Source organism: Lithobates pipiens, unplaced genomic scaffold (assembly GCF_037356315.1).
Source record: "Lithobates pipiens isolate NorthernLeopardFrog02 unplaced genomic scaffold, aLitPip1_a1.2 Scaffold_19, whole genome shotgun sequence".
Taxonomy (NCBI): domain Eukaryota; kingdom Metazoa; phylum Chordata; class Amphibia; order Anura; family Ranidae; genus Lithobates; species Lithobates pipiens.
In genome coordinates this window covers 36,037,973-36,053,996 of record NW_027507764.1, presented here as the reverse complement: position 1 = coordinate 36,053,996, position 16,024 = coordinate 36,037,973, and positions in this window count along the sequence as shown.

Below are 16,024 nucleotides of genomic sequence, written 5' to 3'. Positions count from 1 at the left end.
GAACAATTGACATCTATGCATCCGACAAATTGAGATTAAAGTGGTTGTAAACCCTCCTCGGCAAGTTTATCTGTTCATAAAGTAGATAATTAAAGTGTACTTACTGCTGTCTTTTCCAAGGAAATGGTCTTTTAATCTTAGATGACGTAATGTGCGATTGCGCAGTAGGACCGTTCGTTAACGGCACCTAATGTGTGCCGTTTCTGTATTAGCTGCATGTTGGGAAATGTCTGTGGGCGAGCTTCCCCTCTGAATGGCACCGAGAAGTCTCACGATGCTGCAGTGTTCATCTCCTTCCTGATACCGCGCTACGGCGCATGCGCGGAATTTCCTAAGGCATACAGAGTAAAGGCGGAAGTGACGTCCAGAAAGGATTCAGCAAACAGCACATACAATGGCGCGGCCAATACCCAGAAATTAAAATAATCTAAAGACCCTAAAAAGGGTATTTGCAGACCTCTTTCTAGGCTGATTTCTATCTATTATATCTTGTAATGGGCTATTGTATGTTAAAATTAGAAAAATAAGAAAAATCAGCCGGGGTTTACTTCTTCTTTAATACATAGCGATAAAAATGGTTTGTATGAATTCCTCTCATTAATCCCAGAGTATTGGGTAGCCGATAATCTTTCTAACAACAGGGTTTCAGCCCTCAGGATTATATTGTCCCAGTCACCACCTCTGGGACTGGGAGGAATGACCTCAAGTGCAAAAAAGGAGACTGATCTATTGTCAAACCTATGATATAGGCCTATATGTCTAGCGACCAAAGTGGTAATTTTGCTTGAGCATGAACAATATACATGATCCCTGATTCTCAGGCCAAACTCGAAAATGGTCTTACCGATATAAAAGTCATTAAATAGATGACCTCTCTGGTGGAACAGTCAGCATGGTATCGGGACTGATGCCATTGACCATTATGTAAACGAATACCCCTACCTTCTGTAATCCAAGGGCAGCGACTGCGTCTCCCACAACGATATGTTCTCCATAATGATCTAGAAGAAGAGTCTGGGGTTTGCATGTAATGGCTGGAAGTTAGGGTATCTCACAAGGAGATGGCTCGTTTAAAAACCAGTTCAGGGATTGGACGTACGTACTTGGAGAGAGTTGCATCTTCTGCCAATAAGTGCCAATGACAAGACATGGACGTTCGCAAATTGGACTCATGGGCTGAGAAGCGGGGTGATATATTTCACTGTATGAGCCTAACTGATGGTAGAAGATTTATACAAAAGATCAACTCGTGACCTCAGTCTGGCTTTATTATAAGCTTTCCTGAGGAGTGTTTTAGAGTATCCTCTAGCCAAAAGTCTGCTCTGTTAAAGATCTGCCTGACTACAAAAGTCCTCATCTGTTGAACAATTTCTGCGTAAACATAAATACTGGGCATAAGCTATACTACGAGGGCCGGGGGTGAACTGGAAGCGTGCAAGATAGTATTACCAGAACTTGGTTTCCGATATGAATCAGCAGCCGATTCACCCCTATCATTGATCATGATGGTAAGGGCCAAAAAAGCGATCCGAGTAGGGCTGATACTATGAGTATGGGTGACACAGGGGGATGGAATCTGTCTGATTTATTGTTTGTACCTTATATAAGGGAGTGTAGCAGTAGTGGCAGTATACCCCAGATGAAGTCCTAACGGACGAAACGCGTCGGGAAGACTCCACTACGGCCTATTTTATCGATAAGCGCTTGAATAACTACATAAATGTAAGTTTATTACTACTTTTAATAAATTTTATTTTAAACGGTATCACGCTATTTTGGCCATATTTTTCTGCCCTATGTGGATTTCGGTTTGTGTCGGAGATCTCTTTTTAACGGTAAAGATCAAGTGTGTTTAAGAATTGGAGAAAGGCAACCCCCATGGTTTGACCAATCGATCTGCGATCTGAGAGTCTGTTCCCTAGATCAGAATAATAAGCCCGTGTGACCCCTTGAATATATGTTTATTCGGGTCAACAACATCTGGTAAGCCTACATCCGTCAAGGTGGTGGTATCAGCACTTGGGCGACCTTTTGGGAGAACTACCTTCGGATAGTTCTTTTGAAACTCTCACTTCATATTTGGGACTTCACTTCTACACATGGACTTTTTGTATTAATTTTTCTAAATTGCATTTCTCGTACACTTATTCATCTTTTTATATATAGTGTTCATTTTTTTAGAAAGTACATTAACAAGTACTAATATATAGCACCATTGGTGTGCACCGTACAGTTGCATGTAATATTGCAAGGGTCTGTATTATTTTTTTGTCACTAATTTATTATGTTTACAGATTCACATATCACTATTTAGCGCTACACTTTATATATAATTTTCTGATACTATGAGTAAACTTAAGGTTAAAGTCATTGATGTTCAAAATATCCAGAAAGGACAGAAGTTCATCCTTGGATCCTGTCCAAATAATGAGCAGGTCATCAATATAAAGAAACCAATAAAGTATTTTATTCAGCCAGCACTCAAATCGCTCACCCGCAAAGATCCATCTTTCCCAGCCTCCTAAGTATAAGTTAGCGTAGGACGGGGCACGACAAGCGCCCATCGCTACTCCCTGTTTTTTTAAGTACGTCCAATCCATGAAGGTAAAATGGTTATGACTTAAGATGAATATAAGCTGCAAAACAAAGTGACTGTCATGGTCATCTCCGGAATCCAGCGGCTCATGGAAGGCCTACCCACGGAATCCCCTCGTTGAGTGTTAATAGGTATCCATGGGCGCGCGTTGGCGCGAACGGACGCACGCGGGTGCGAGTGGGTACGAACGGGCGCACGCGGGTGCGCGATGTTGCGAACGGCTGCACGGTTTCACACGGGCGCGCGCAGGCACGCCGTGCGACCGTTCTTGGCGCCCAGAGGGCTTCTTAAAGAATCCGTTTCAGTGCCTCGGTGCTGTCCAGTCTACAGCGTTCCGGTTACTCTGCCTCCTGCTTACCTGATTGTTCCTGTTCCGTTCTACCCGGCCTGTTCCTGACGATCCCTGCCTGCTGCCAGCCTTGACCCTTGGACTGTTTGACCACGCTTCTGCCTTCTCCTGTGTACTGCTGCTGCCCGCCTGTTACCGACCCGGCTTGTACCTTGACCTCGCTTGTTCTGCCAGCTGTTCCAGTCTGACCACCCGTGCCTGCTGCTGTCTGCTGCCTGCCTGCCAGCTGTTCCAGTCTGACCATCTGTGCCTGCTGTTGTCTGCTGCCTACCTACCAGCTGTTCCAGTGTGACCATCTGTACCCGCTGCCAGCCACTGTCTGCTTACCAGCTGTTCCAGACTGACCACCTGTGCCTGCCGTTGTCTGCCGTCAGCTCCAGGGCCAGTTCTACTCTTCACCTGCTCGGCACTTGTGCCCTCTGAATTCTAGAATCCCTGTCTCCACTTCCAGGGAATCTCGAGCTAGAGGCTTACGAGAGGCCGCTCCCTGCATTCCGGGCTCCCTCCACCAGGTACGTGACAGTGACTATGTGGCCAGTTAGTTTTGTCCTGCTCCATAAGAAAGGACCCAATCACCCAGATGCCCTGCTCGTGTGGGATGCTACAATACAAGGCCTCTATGTACACAGCAACGAGCAGAGCACCCGGGGGAACATGGGTCCCCTCTATATGTCGCAGGAGATCAGAGGTGTCCCAAATGTAGGATGGTAAACAAGTCACATGAGGCATTAATACATAGTCAACATACTTACTCGCTTTTTCCATAAGGGATTCATTACCAGAGGTCTACCTGGGGGGGTCAGACAGGTTCTTATGCACTTTAGGAAGTGCATAAACAGTGACTAGGTGTGAATACTTGGGGTTGAGATATTCAAAAGTTCGAACATCGATCAAACCCCTTATATAGGCGTTGATACATAGTGATCGTAGTTCCTCCGCAAATAGGGAAATTTGATCAAAACTAATGGGATGATACCATTCATTGTTTTTGAGAATTGTTTAAACACATCCTCTAATATTGAGGGTGGGACATAACTATGTTCCCACCCTTATCAGAGGGCTTAATAATAATCTCCTTACGGAAACGGAGTGACTTTATACATGGTCAGATTTTCTGTCTGAAAATGTTCGATGGGAGCTTCTGGTCGGAAATTCTGACCGCGTGTAGGTGCCATCGGAACATTTTCCATCGGAATTTCCAACACACAAAATTTGAGATCTGGATCTCAAATTTTCCAACAACAAAGTCCGTTGTCGGAAATTCCGATCGCGTGTACACAATTCTGACGCACAAAGTTCCACGCATGCTCGGAATCAAGCAGAAGAGCCGCACTGGCTATTGAACTTCAATTTTCTCGGCCCGTCGCACGTCACCGCATTCTTGACGTTCGAAATTTCCGAAAAACATTGTGTGACCGTGTGTATGCAAGACAAGTTTGAGCCAACATCCGTTGGAAAAAATCCCATGAATTTTGTTGTCGGAATATCCGATCGTGTGCACGTGCCATAAGGCTTCAGTCTGTTCAGGGGTCAAATTGATATCGGGTGTAGACCATTGTCAGGATTTAAGGTCCCTAATGGTAAGTTGCAAAAAATGTTTGGACATCAACTCATGACCTCAGTCGGGCTTTATTATAAGGCTTCCTGAGGAGTGTTTTAGAGTATCCTCTAGTCAAACATCTGCAATGTAAAAGATCTGCCTGACTACGAAAGTCCTCATCTGTTGAACAATTTCTGCGTAAGGTATACTACATATAAGTGGGGCCGAGTGTGAACTGGAAGCGTGCAAGTTCCGGTAATACTATCTTGCAGGTTTCCAGTTCACACCCGGCCTCACCTATTCATAGTATATCTTACGCCCAGTATTTACGTCTACGTAGAAATTTTTTCAATTTCTCAATTGTTCAATTTCAATTGTTTGTGACCTTTTGTTTCACATTGTTTGGCTTAGGACCAGTTTTTTTCACCTGTAACTACTTTGTGATGGTGAGTCCTGGTCAGTCTTATGAATTAGCCTGTATAATTCAATCTCTACAGGGTGTGTCATTATATCATACATTTATGATCTTGTTACCCTTTTTAACCACTTCAATACTGGGCACTTATAAACCTTCCTGCCCAGACAAATTTTCAGCTTTCAGCGCTGTTGGAATTTGAATGACGATTGCGTGCTCATGCTACACTGCAACCAAACGAAATTTTATCTCGTTGTTGCCCTTTTTTAATTGGAATCTCAGCCATCTTTGCGATTTTTCTTTCCCTCCTATCTGAATTTATTATCTGAAATGAGATATATATACTTTTTCAGGCCTTGTCCATCGTTTAAAATCTGATGAGCCCATCTCTGAGAAGAAGTCCCTCCAATACTCCCAACGCCTCCCATATGTCTGTTTAAACATCTAACAGGTGTGTATCACTTAAGACTTATAGAGGGGTGTGTATGCTTAGACACACATAGATCTATATCAGATTGTGCTCTATGTATACTCTATATGAGTGTGACTCAAGCGAGCACACTTAGTATCTGGACAGCCAGTATATCATACTGGTGGTCCTTTCTATAATATATTATGCATTTTTATCTAATTATACATATGCAGTGGGGCAAAAAAGTATTTAGGCAGCCACCAATTGTGCAAGTTCTCCCACTTAAAAAGATGAGAGAGGCCTGTAATTGTCATCATACAGTGCCTTGCGAAAGTATTCGGCCCCCTTGAACTTTTCAACCTTTTGCCACATTTCAGGCTTCAAACATAAAGATATAAAATTTGAATTTTTTGTGAAGAATCACCAACAAGTGGGACACAATTGTGAAGTGGAACGAAATCTATTGGATATTTTACACTTTTTTAGCAAATAAAAAACTGAAAAGTGGTGCGTGCAAAATTATTCGGCCCCTTTACTTTCAGTGCAGCAAACTCACTCCAGAAGTTCAGCGAGGATCTCTGAATGATCCAATGTTGTCCTAAATGACTGATGGTGATAAATAGAATCCACCTGTGTGTAATCAAGTCTCCGTATAAATGCACCTGCTCTGTGATAGCCTCAGGGTTCTGTTGAAAGCGCAGAGAGCATCATGAAGACCAAGGAACACACCAGGCAGGTCTGTAATACTGTTGTGGAGAAGTTTAAAGCCGGATTTGGATACAAAAAGATTTCCCAAGCTTTAAACATCCCAAGGAGCACTGTGCATGCGATCATTTTGAAATGGAAGGAGTATCAGACCACTGCAAATCTACCAAGACCTGGCCGTCCCTCTAAACTTTCAGCTCAGACAAGGAGAAGACTGATCAGAGATGCAGCCAAGAGGCCCATGATCACTCTGGATGAACTGCAGAGAACTACAGCTGAGGTGGGAGAGTCTGTCCATAGGACAACAATCAGTCGTACACTGCACAAATCTGGCCTTTATGGAAGAGTGGCAAGAAGAAAGCCATTTCTCAAAGATATCCATAAAAAGTCTTGTCTAAAGTTGGCCACAAGCCACCTGGGAGACACACCAAACATGTGGAAGAAGGTGCTCTGGTCAGATGAAACCAAAATCCAACTTTTTGCCCACAATGCAAAACGATATGTTTGGCGTAAAAGCAACACAGCTCATCACCTTCAACACACCATCCCCACTGTCAAACATGGTGGTGGCAGCATCATGGTTTGGGCCTGCTTTTCTTCAGCAGGGACAGGGAAGATGGTTAAAATTGAGGGGAAGATGGATGCAGCCAAATACAGGACCATTCTGGATGAAAACCTGTTGGAGTCTGCAAAAGACCTGAAACTGGGACGGAGATTTATCTTCCAACAAGACAATGATCCCAAACATACAGCAAAATCTACAAAGGAATGGTTCACAAATAAACGTATCCAGGTGTTAGAATGGCCAAGTCAAAGTCCAGACCTGAATCCAATCGAGAATCTGTGGAAAGAGCTGAAAACTGCTGTTCACAAACGCTCTCCATCCAACCTCACTGAGCTCGAGCTGTTTTGCAAGGAAGAATGGGCAAGAATTTCAGTCTCTCGATGTGCAAAACTGATAGAGACATACCCCAAGCAACTTGCAGCTGTAATCGCAGCAAAAGGTGGCTCTACTAAGTATTAACGCAAGGGGGCCGAATCATTTTGCACGCCCCACTTTTCATTTTTTTATTAGTTAAAAAAGTTTCAAAAATCCAATAGATTTCGTTCCACTTCACAATTGTGTCCCACTTGTTGGTGATTCTTCACAAAAAATAAAAATTTTATATCTTTGTTTGAAGCCTGAAATGTGGCAAAAGGTTGAAAAGTTCAAGGGGGCCGAATACTTTCGCAAGGCACTGTAGGTATACCTCAATTATGAGAGACAAAATGTGGAAACAAATCCAGATAATCACATTGTCTGATTTTTTTAATAATGTATTTGCAAATTATGGTGGAAAATAAGTATTTGGTCAACTACAAACAAGCGAGATTTCTGGCTCTCACAGACCTGTATCTTTTTTAAGAGGCTCCTCTCTCCTCCACTCATTACCTGTATTAATGGCCCCTGTTTGAACTTGTTATCAGTATAAAAGACACCTGTTCACAACCTCAAACAGTCACACTCCAAACTCCACTATGGTGAAGACCAAAGAGCTGTCGAAGGACACCAGAAACAAAATTGTAGACCTGCACCAGGCTGGGAAGACTGAATCTGCAATAGGCCAGCAGCTTGGTGTGAAGAAATCAACTGTGGGAGCAATAATTAGAAAATGGAAGACATACAAGACCACTGATAATCTCCCTCGGTCTGGGGCTCTACACAAGATCTCACCCCGTGGGGTCAAAATGATCACAAGAACGGTGAGTAAAAATCCCAGAACCAAACGGGGGGGACCTAGTGAATGACCTGCAGAGAGCTGGGACCAACGTAACAAAGGCTACCATCAGTAACACACTATGCTGCCAAGGACTCAGATCCTGCAGTGGCAGACGTGTCCAGCTTGCTTAAGCCAGTACATGTCCGGGCCCATCTGAGGTTTGAGAACATTTGGATGATCCAGAAGAGGATTTGGAGAATGTCATATGGTCAGATAAAACCAAAGTAGAACTGTTTGGTAGAAACACAACTCGTCGTGTTTGGAGGAGAGAGAATGCCGAGTTGCAACCAAAGAACACCATACCTACTGTGAAGCATGGAGGGTGGCAACATCATGCTTTGGGGCTGGTTCTCTGCAAAGGGAACAGGACGACTGATCCATGTACATGAAAGAATGAATGGGGCCATGTATCGTGAGATTTTGAGTTCAAACCTCCTTCCATCAGCAATGGCATTGAAGATGAAACGTGGCTGGGTCTTTCAGCATGACAATGATCCCAAACACACCGTCCGGGCAACGAAGGAGTGGCTTCGTAAGAAGCATCTTTAGATCTAAAATTTTCCGACAACAAAATCCAATCATGTAAATTCCGATCGTGTGTAGACAATTCCGAAGCACAAAGTGCCACGCATGCTCAGAATAAATTACGAGACAGAAGCTATTGGCTACTGGCTATTGAACTTCATCTTTATAGTCCCATCGTACGTGTTGGTACGTCACAGCGTTCTTGACGATCGGAATTTCCGACAACTTAGTGCGACCGTGTGTAAGCAAGACAAGTTTGAGCCAACATCCATCAGAAAAAAATCTGATGGATTTTGTTGTCGGAATGTCCGATCGTGTGTACAGGGCATTAGTCTGCAAAAAGACTTGAGACCGGGGCGGAGGTTCACCTTCCAGCAGGACAGCGACCCAAAACATACGGCCAGAGCTACAATGGGATGGTTTCGATCAAAGGCCCAGTCAAAGTCCAGACCTAAATCCAATGGAGAATCCGTGGCAAGACTTGAAAATTGCTGTTCACAGACGCTCTCTATCCAATCTGACAGAGCTTGAGATATTTTGCAAAGAAGAATGGGCAGAAATGTCCCTCTCTGGATGTGCAAAGCTGGTAGAGACATCCCCAAAAAAGACTTGCAGCTGTAATTGCAGTGCAAGGCGGTTCTACAAAGTATTGACTCCGGGGGGCGCCATACAAATGTACCCCCCACACTTTTCACATATTTATTTGTAAATGTTGAAATCCATTGATCATTTTCCTTCCACTTCCCAATTATGGACCACTTTGTGTTGGTCTATCACATAAAATCCCAATAAAACACATTTACGTTTTTGGTTGTAACATGAGGAAACGTGGAAAATTTTCAAGGGGTGTGAATACTTTTTCAAGGCACCATATGTATGAATGTGAGTTAGGGACCGTAAATTGCAAGCTCCCTGAGGGTTAGGGACTGACGTGAATGTACAATATATGTAAAAGCGCTACGTAATTACACAAACAGTCCTAAAGTGATATTTCCAACTAACGCTCCAACCACCACCACAAGGACATCCTTACCAGAGCCCGAGACCACATAAGAAAGGAGGCCTAATACTGCTTTAAATGCCTCCAGGAAGAAGATGTCTTAGAATCCTTCACACAGGAATTAAAGACCGGCATCCACCAAATTGCCACATCCACCCCAGGCAGCAGGTCACACATAGAGAAGAAGGGGGAGACCTCATAGTGTTGTATTTTTTACGCTCATCATTTTATTAAAAAGCACATTCATTCACTCACAGAATAGAAAACAGCTAGACGGTGACGTCACTGCTCGCCTCCGCCCTTACGTGAAGCGTCCCATAGAACATCGTCAAAGGGTTGGCTGGGATGGATGTGGCAATTTGGTGGATGCCGGTACTTTTGTTCCAGTGTGATGGATTCTACGGCTTCTTCTTCGGTGGTCCCGGGCTCCGGTAAGGATGTCCATGTGGTGGTGGTGGTTGGAGCATTGGTTGGAAATTTCACTTTGGGACTGTGGATTTTTGTTTACGCAGCGCTTTTACATATATTGTACATTCACATCAGCCCCTAATCCTCAAGGAGCTCCAGAAAGAAAGTCCATGTGATGGTGGTTGGAGAACTGAGATTGGTGGAGGCTTCTCAGTTCATAGTTGGAATTGTCACTTTGGAACTGTTTTGTGGACTTAATTTATTTTATTTGAAAACAGCTTATTTTATTTTATTTATTTTTGTATGTACAACAGCAAGACTTTTTTTTTTTTTATGTAAACTTTTAGAGTATTATAGCACATACTGTACCTACTTACATCGATCCAAGGTGAACGAATGGAATTATATAAAAACTGCCATACCTGGAATTCTTTTTTTAACCTTCTTTATGGTCCAGTGAGCTCCAAAACGTTGATCCTGTAATAAAACAAATTGTAATATTCCGAGCAAAAGAACAATTAAATTCTGTGTACACGCCTGACAAGATCCAGGATGTCGCCAGTGAAATATAGGCACCTGACCTGCCCACATCCGTGTCTGGTGTATAATGTCACACCATCCTCAGCGTGGCCCCAATGGTGGACCCCTGCCAAAACAATCCTCCTGTAATGAAATCCTTTGTCTCAGAGAACTCAGCAGCTGGCAATATGTCAAAGAGACTCCGATGAAACGATTTAATGAAAAAAATAAATAAAGGGCTCACCTTCGTCGAGAAACCTGCACCTGCCAGCCAACCATTTAAGGGGTCTAAATTAATAATAATGAATAATTATTAATATCATTAATAAATATTAATTATTAAAAATAAAAAGTATAAATATTAAAAATTATATAAAAAATATAAAATAAAATATAAAAAAGTATATAATAGTAAAATATTAAGTATGTAATAATATTTAATTCATTATTAATAAATATTAATAATATACATTTTAATTAATACTTATTATTAATTATAAATAATATAAAATAAAAATACCTAAGAAAAATGAAATATAATAATTTATTAATATTTAATTAATTATGAATGAATATTAATAATACACTTAATTAATACTAATTAATAATAATTAATAATTATTAATATCATTAATAAATATTAATTAATAAAATAAAAAGTATAAATATTAAAAATATATAAAAAGTATAAATATTAAAAATATATAAAAAATATAAAATAAAAACGTATATAATAGTAAAATATTAAGTATGAAATACAATTTTATTCAATATTAATAAATATTAATAATATACATTTTAATTATTACTAATTAATAATTATAAATAATATAAAATAAAAATATCTAAAATAAATAACATAATTATTTATTAATATTTAATTATGAATATATATTATTAATAATACTCCTAATACTAATAAGTATTCATAATATAAATAAATAAGATAAAATCAAAATCAAAAACAAAATCTAAATGTTAATCATTATTTATTTTATTATTAATAAATAATAATAATCTTAAATTAATACTACAAAGTGGTGTTACCAGTTCTACGGACAGCTACTATATCCACATCCTGAAATCACGAAAGTATACAAGGGAGAACAAGGAAGCGGGACTTTTAATGAAGTACGCAGAGGGTCAAATGTTGTGTGGAGTCATAATTAACATATCTATAATAGGTGTAAAAGAGTAGGTAATTTGTCTCATAATAATTCAAATTCGATAGAAAATTCATATACTACTCACATAATTAACCGATTGCTGCCCACCGGCCATCATACGGCGCGGCTCTCATTTAAACAGGGAATGCGCGCGATCGTGCGCGCGCATTCCTGTTCCTTCGGTAGCGGCGTGTCACGGAGACACCGATCACAGTTGGTACCGCCCCACTTTGCACGGCGCATGCATGCGTTCGGAAGCGCGCTGCCCGTGCACGTCGGGGGCAGCGTGTTCCCGGGAACACTGTTCGTCACTGATGGTGTTAAACCGCCATTGACTGGCGGCTGTTTACCACGTGATTGGCTGTGATCCTTTCACAGCCGATCACTAAATGTAAACAAACCGCAGTAACAAGATGTTACCGGGTTCTCCTCCTCAAACACCGATCGTGCCTACACTGCCTACAGTGTACACCAATCACACTGATTGCCCCCCCAATAAAGAGTACCTGTCACCACCCATCAAAGTACCTGTCACAGTCCATCAGAGTAACCGAGTACTTGTCACAGTCCATATGAGTACCGAGTACTTGAGTACCTGTCACTGCCCTTCATAGTACCCGAATACCAGTCACCAGCCCATCAGAGTACCTGAGTACCTATCTGTAGCCCATCAGAGTACCCGAGTACCTGTCACCAGGCCATCAGAGTACCCAAGTACCTTTCACCAGGCCATCAGAGTACCCGAGTACCTTTCACCAGCCCATCAGAGTAACTGAGTACCTGTCACCAGGCCATTAGAGTACCCGAGTACCTGTCACCAGGCCATCAGAGTACCCGAGTACCTGTCACCAGCCCATCAGAGTAACCGAGTACCTGTCACCAGGCCATTAGAGTACTCGAGTACCTGTCACCAGGCCATCAGAGTACCCGAGTACCTGTCACCAGGCCATCAGAGTACCCGAGTACCTGTCACCAGGCCATCAGAGTACCCGAGTACCTGTCACCAGCCCATCAGAGTACCCGAGTACCTGTCTGCAGCTCAAGTTACCCGAGTACCTGTCTCCAGCCCATCAGAGTAACCAATTACCTATCTGCAGCCCATGTCTCATAGGATATACATTTTGTGGGTAATTTCACTGTCCTGGTGCTCAAGGATCTTCAAAAATGTGATAGGTAGCAATGAAATGAGATGTGTAATTTATGCTCCTAGAACGCCTGAAGGTACTACTTCAATGTTGGTCCTTTGTATGTGGCCAGGCTGTGTAAAAGTATCACACATGTGGTATCGCCATATTTCAGAAGAGTAGCAGAATGTATTTTGGGGTGTCATTTTTGCTATATACATGGTATGTGTTGAAGCTATATTATAAATTGACAACTTTGTGTAAAAAAAAAAATGCGTTTTCATTTTTTTTCCACGTTTTCCAATAACTTCTGGAAAAAAATAAACACTTCAAAAGACTCATTCTGCCTCATAGAATATACGTTGGGGTGTTTGCTTTCCAAAATGGGGTCATTTTGTGGGCAATTCCATTGTCCTGGTGCTCCAGGGCCTTCAAAAGTGTAATAGGTGGTTGAGAAATGAGATGTGTCATTTATGCTCGTAGAACGCCTGAAGGTACTACTTCAATGTTGGGCCTCTGTATGTGGCCAGGCTGTGTAAAAGTCTCACACATGTGGTATCGCCGTACTCGGGAAGAGTAGCAGAATGTATTTTGGGGTGTAATTTGTTGTATGCATATGCTGTGTGTGAGAAATAACCTGATAATATTAAAATTTTGTAAAAGAAAATGTTTTAAAAAATCTTCATTTTGCAAAGGATTGTGGGAAAAAATGACAACTTTAAAAAAACTTGCCGTGCTACTTACTTAATACCTGGGGGGTATTTGTACTTTCCTGACTTGTTGGTGTCTCAAGAAATGAGATACACCTGATGTACTGAAGGCCTGATCAGATGTGATCAATTTTCAGTGATTGGCACCATAGTTTGTAGACTCTATAACTTTCACAAAGACCAAATAATATACACTAATGTGGGTTGTTTTTACCAAAGATATGTAGCAGTATGAATTTTGGCCAAAATGTATGAAGAAAAATTACTAATTAGCAAAATTTTATGACAGAAACAAAGAAAAAGGCATTTTTTTCCACAAAATCTACGATCTTATTTTATTCATAGCACAAATATATAAAAAAGCTGCTACTGATTAAATACCACCAAAAGAAAGCTCTATTTGTGTGGAAAAAAAAAAAAAGGACGCAAGTTTCATATGGGTACAGTGTTGCATGACTGAGTAATTGTCATTCAAACTGTGAGAGCACCGAAAGCTGAAAATTGGTCTGGGCAGGAAGGGGGGTGTAAGTGCCCGGTATTGAGGTAGTTAAATACCTGCATAGAGTAAAATATTGAATGAAAAACTTTATTTCATACATAAATACATAATTCATAAATAATCCAAAAAAAAGCATAGCACATGATATATATAGAAAAGCCCAAAATTTGATAGCACATGATTGGAATATAATCAAATATATAATGCATGAACAGAATCCACAATGACGGGGTAGGATACAGTATACGATTTAAACACAAGGTCTGTTGGCTCAACGTGTTTTGTGACTGTGTAAACTATTATTAATTATTAATCATTATAAATAATATAAAATACAAATACAAAAAATAATTATGAATTAATATTTAATTAAATAACTATTAATAAATAATAATAATAATTGTCTTAATACAAATTAATAATTATAAATCCTATAAAATAAAAGTATTTAAAAATATGAAATATAATTATTAATATGTAATTAAATAATAAATATTATTAATAATACATTTAATTAATACTAATTATAAATAATATAAATGAATTAATGAGATAAATAATATAAAAGTGTTTAAAAAGAAATATAATTATTAATATTGAATTAACTTGTTATTATTAAATATTAATAATAATCTTAAATAATGCAAATTAATAATTATTAATCATTATAAGTAAAATAAAAAAATAATTATGAATTACTATTTAACTAACTATTAATAAATATCAATAATAATAATCTTATTAATATTAATTAATAATCTTATTTAATACTAATTAATAATTATAAATAATAAGAGTATTTAAAAAAGCAAATATAATTATTTATTATTATTTAGTTCGTTATTAATAATTAAGTAATAATTAATTAAATAACTATTAATAATATTAATAAATAATAATAATTGTCTTAACACAAATTAATAATTATAAATCCTATAAAATAAAAGTATTTAAAATATGAAATATAATTATTAATATTTAATTAATAAATATTATTAATACGTTTAATTAATACTAATTATAAATAAATGAATGAGATAATTAATATAAAATAAAAGTGTTTAAAAAGAAATATCATTATTAATATTTAATTAACTTGTTATTATTAAATATTAATAATAATTTTAAATAATGCTAAATAATAATTATTAATCATTATAAGTAAAATAAAAAATAATTATGAATTACTATTTAACTATTAATAAATATCAATAATAATAATCTTAATAATATTAATTAATAATCTTATTTAATACTAATTAATAATTATAAATAATACGAGTATTTTAAAAATATATATAATTATTAATTATCTATTATCATTTAATTCATTATTAATAATTAATGAATAATGCTCTTAATAATAATATATATATTAATCATTATAAATAAAATAAAAATACAAAAAAATATTATTTAACTATTAATAAATATTAATGACAATAATGTTAATTGATACTAATTACTAATTATTATTCATTATAAATAACATAAAATAAAAATACAAAGAATAAGTATTAATTAATATTTAATTAACTAATTATTAATAAATATTATTATTATTATTATTATTATTAATAATAATAACAATAATAATAATCGTAAATGATAATTAATTAATAATTTTTCAACATTAATTAAAAAAAAGATTGTAGTGCAGATGTCTCAACATTCATGCAAAAGTCACAAGTAATATTTGTAATATGCGAGAAGGGTCAGTTTCTTCTTTTCACAAGGCGAATGTCACATTTCCTAATATTCGATCCTAAGAGAAAATAGTCTAAACACTATAGGCTTAAGCTGACCATAGATGTATCAGAATTTGTCGGGTTCAGCAGGAACCAGCCAAATATTGTGTTTCATTTCTATTTTTATATGTACATAAAACTACAATACAAAAGTGATAATATATATATATATATATATATATATATATATATATATATATATATATATATATATATATATATATATATATATATATATATATATATATATATATATATATATATATATATATATATATATATATATATATACACACATACATACATACATACATACATACATACATACATACATATATATACACACATATCTGAAAAAAACTAATATTGACCAAATATTGATCCATCTATGGTCATCCCAGCTTGACAGCTAATCTACTCGCTGACTTCTCTTGAACAGGACTGTTGGAAAACTTCAATCAGCGCCTGCAGCACTCCGGCACTATTCACAGTGGCGAGGATTCCTCCATTCACATTGCTTGTGTGGACAGGAGAATCCAACCCCCCCC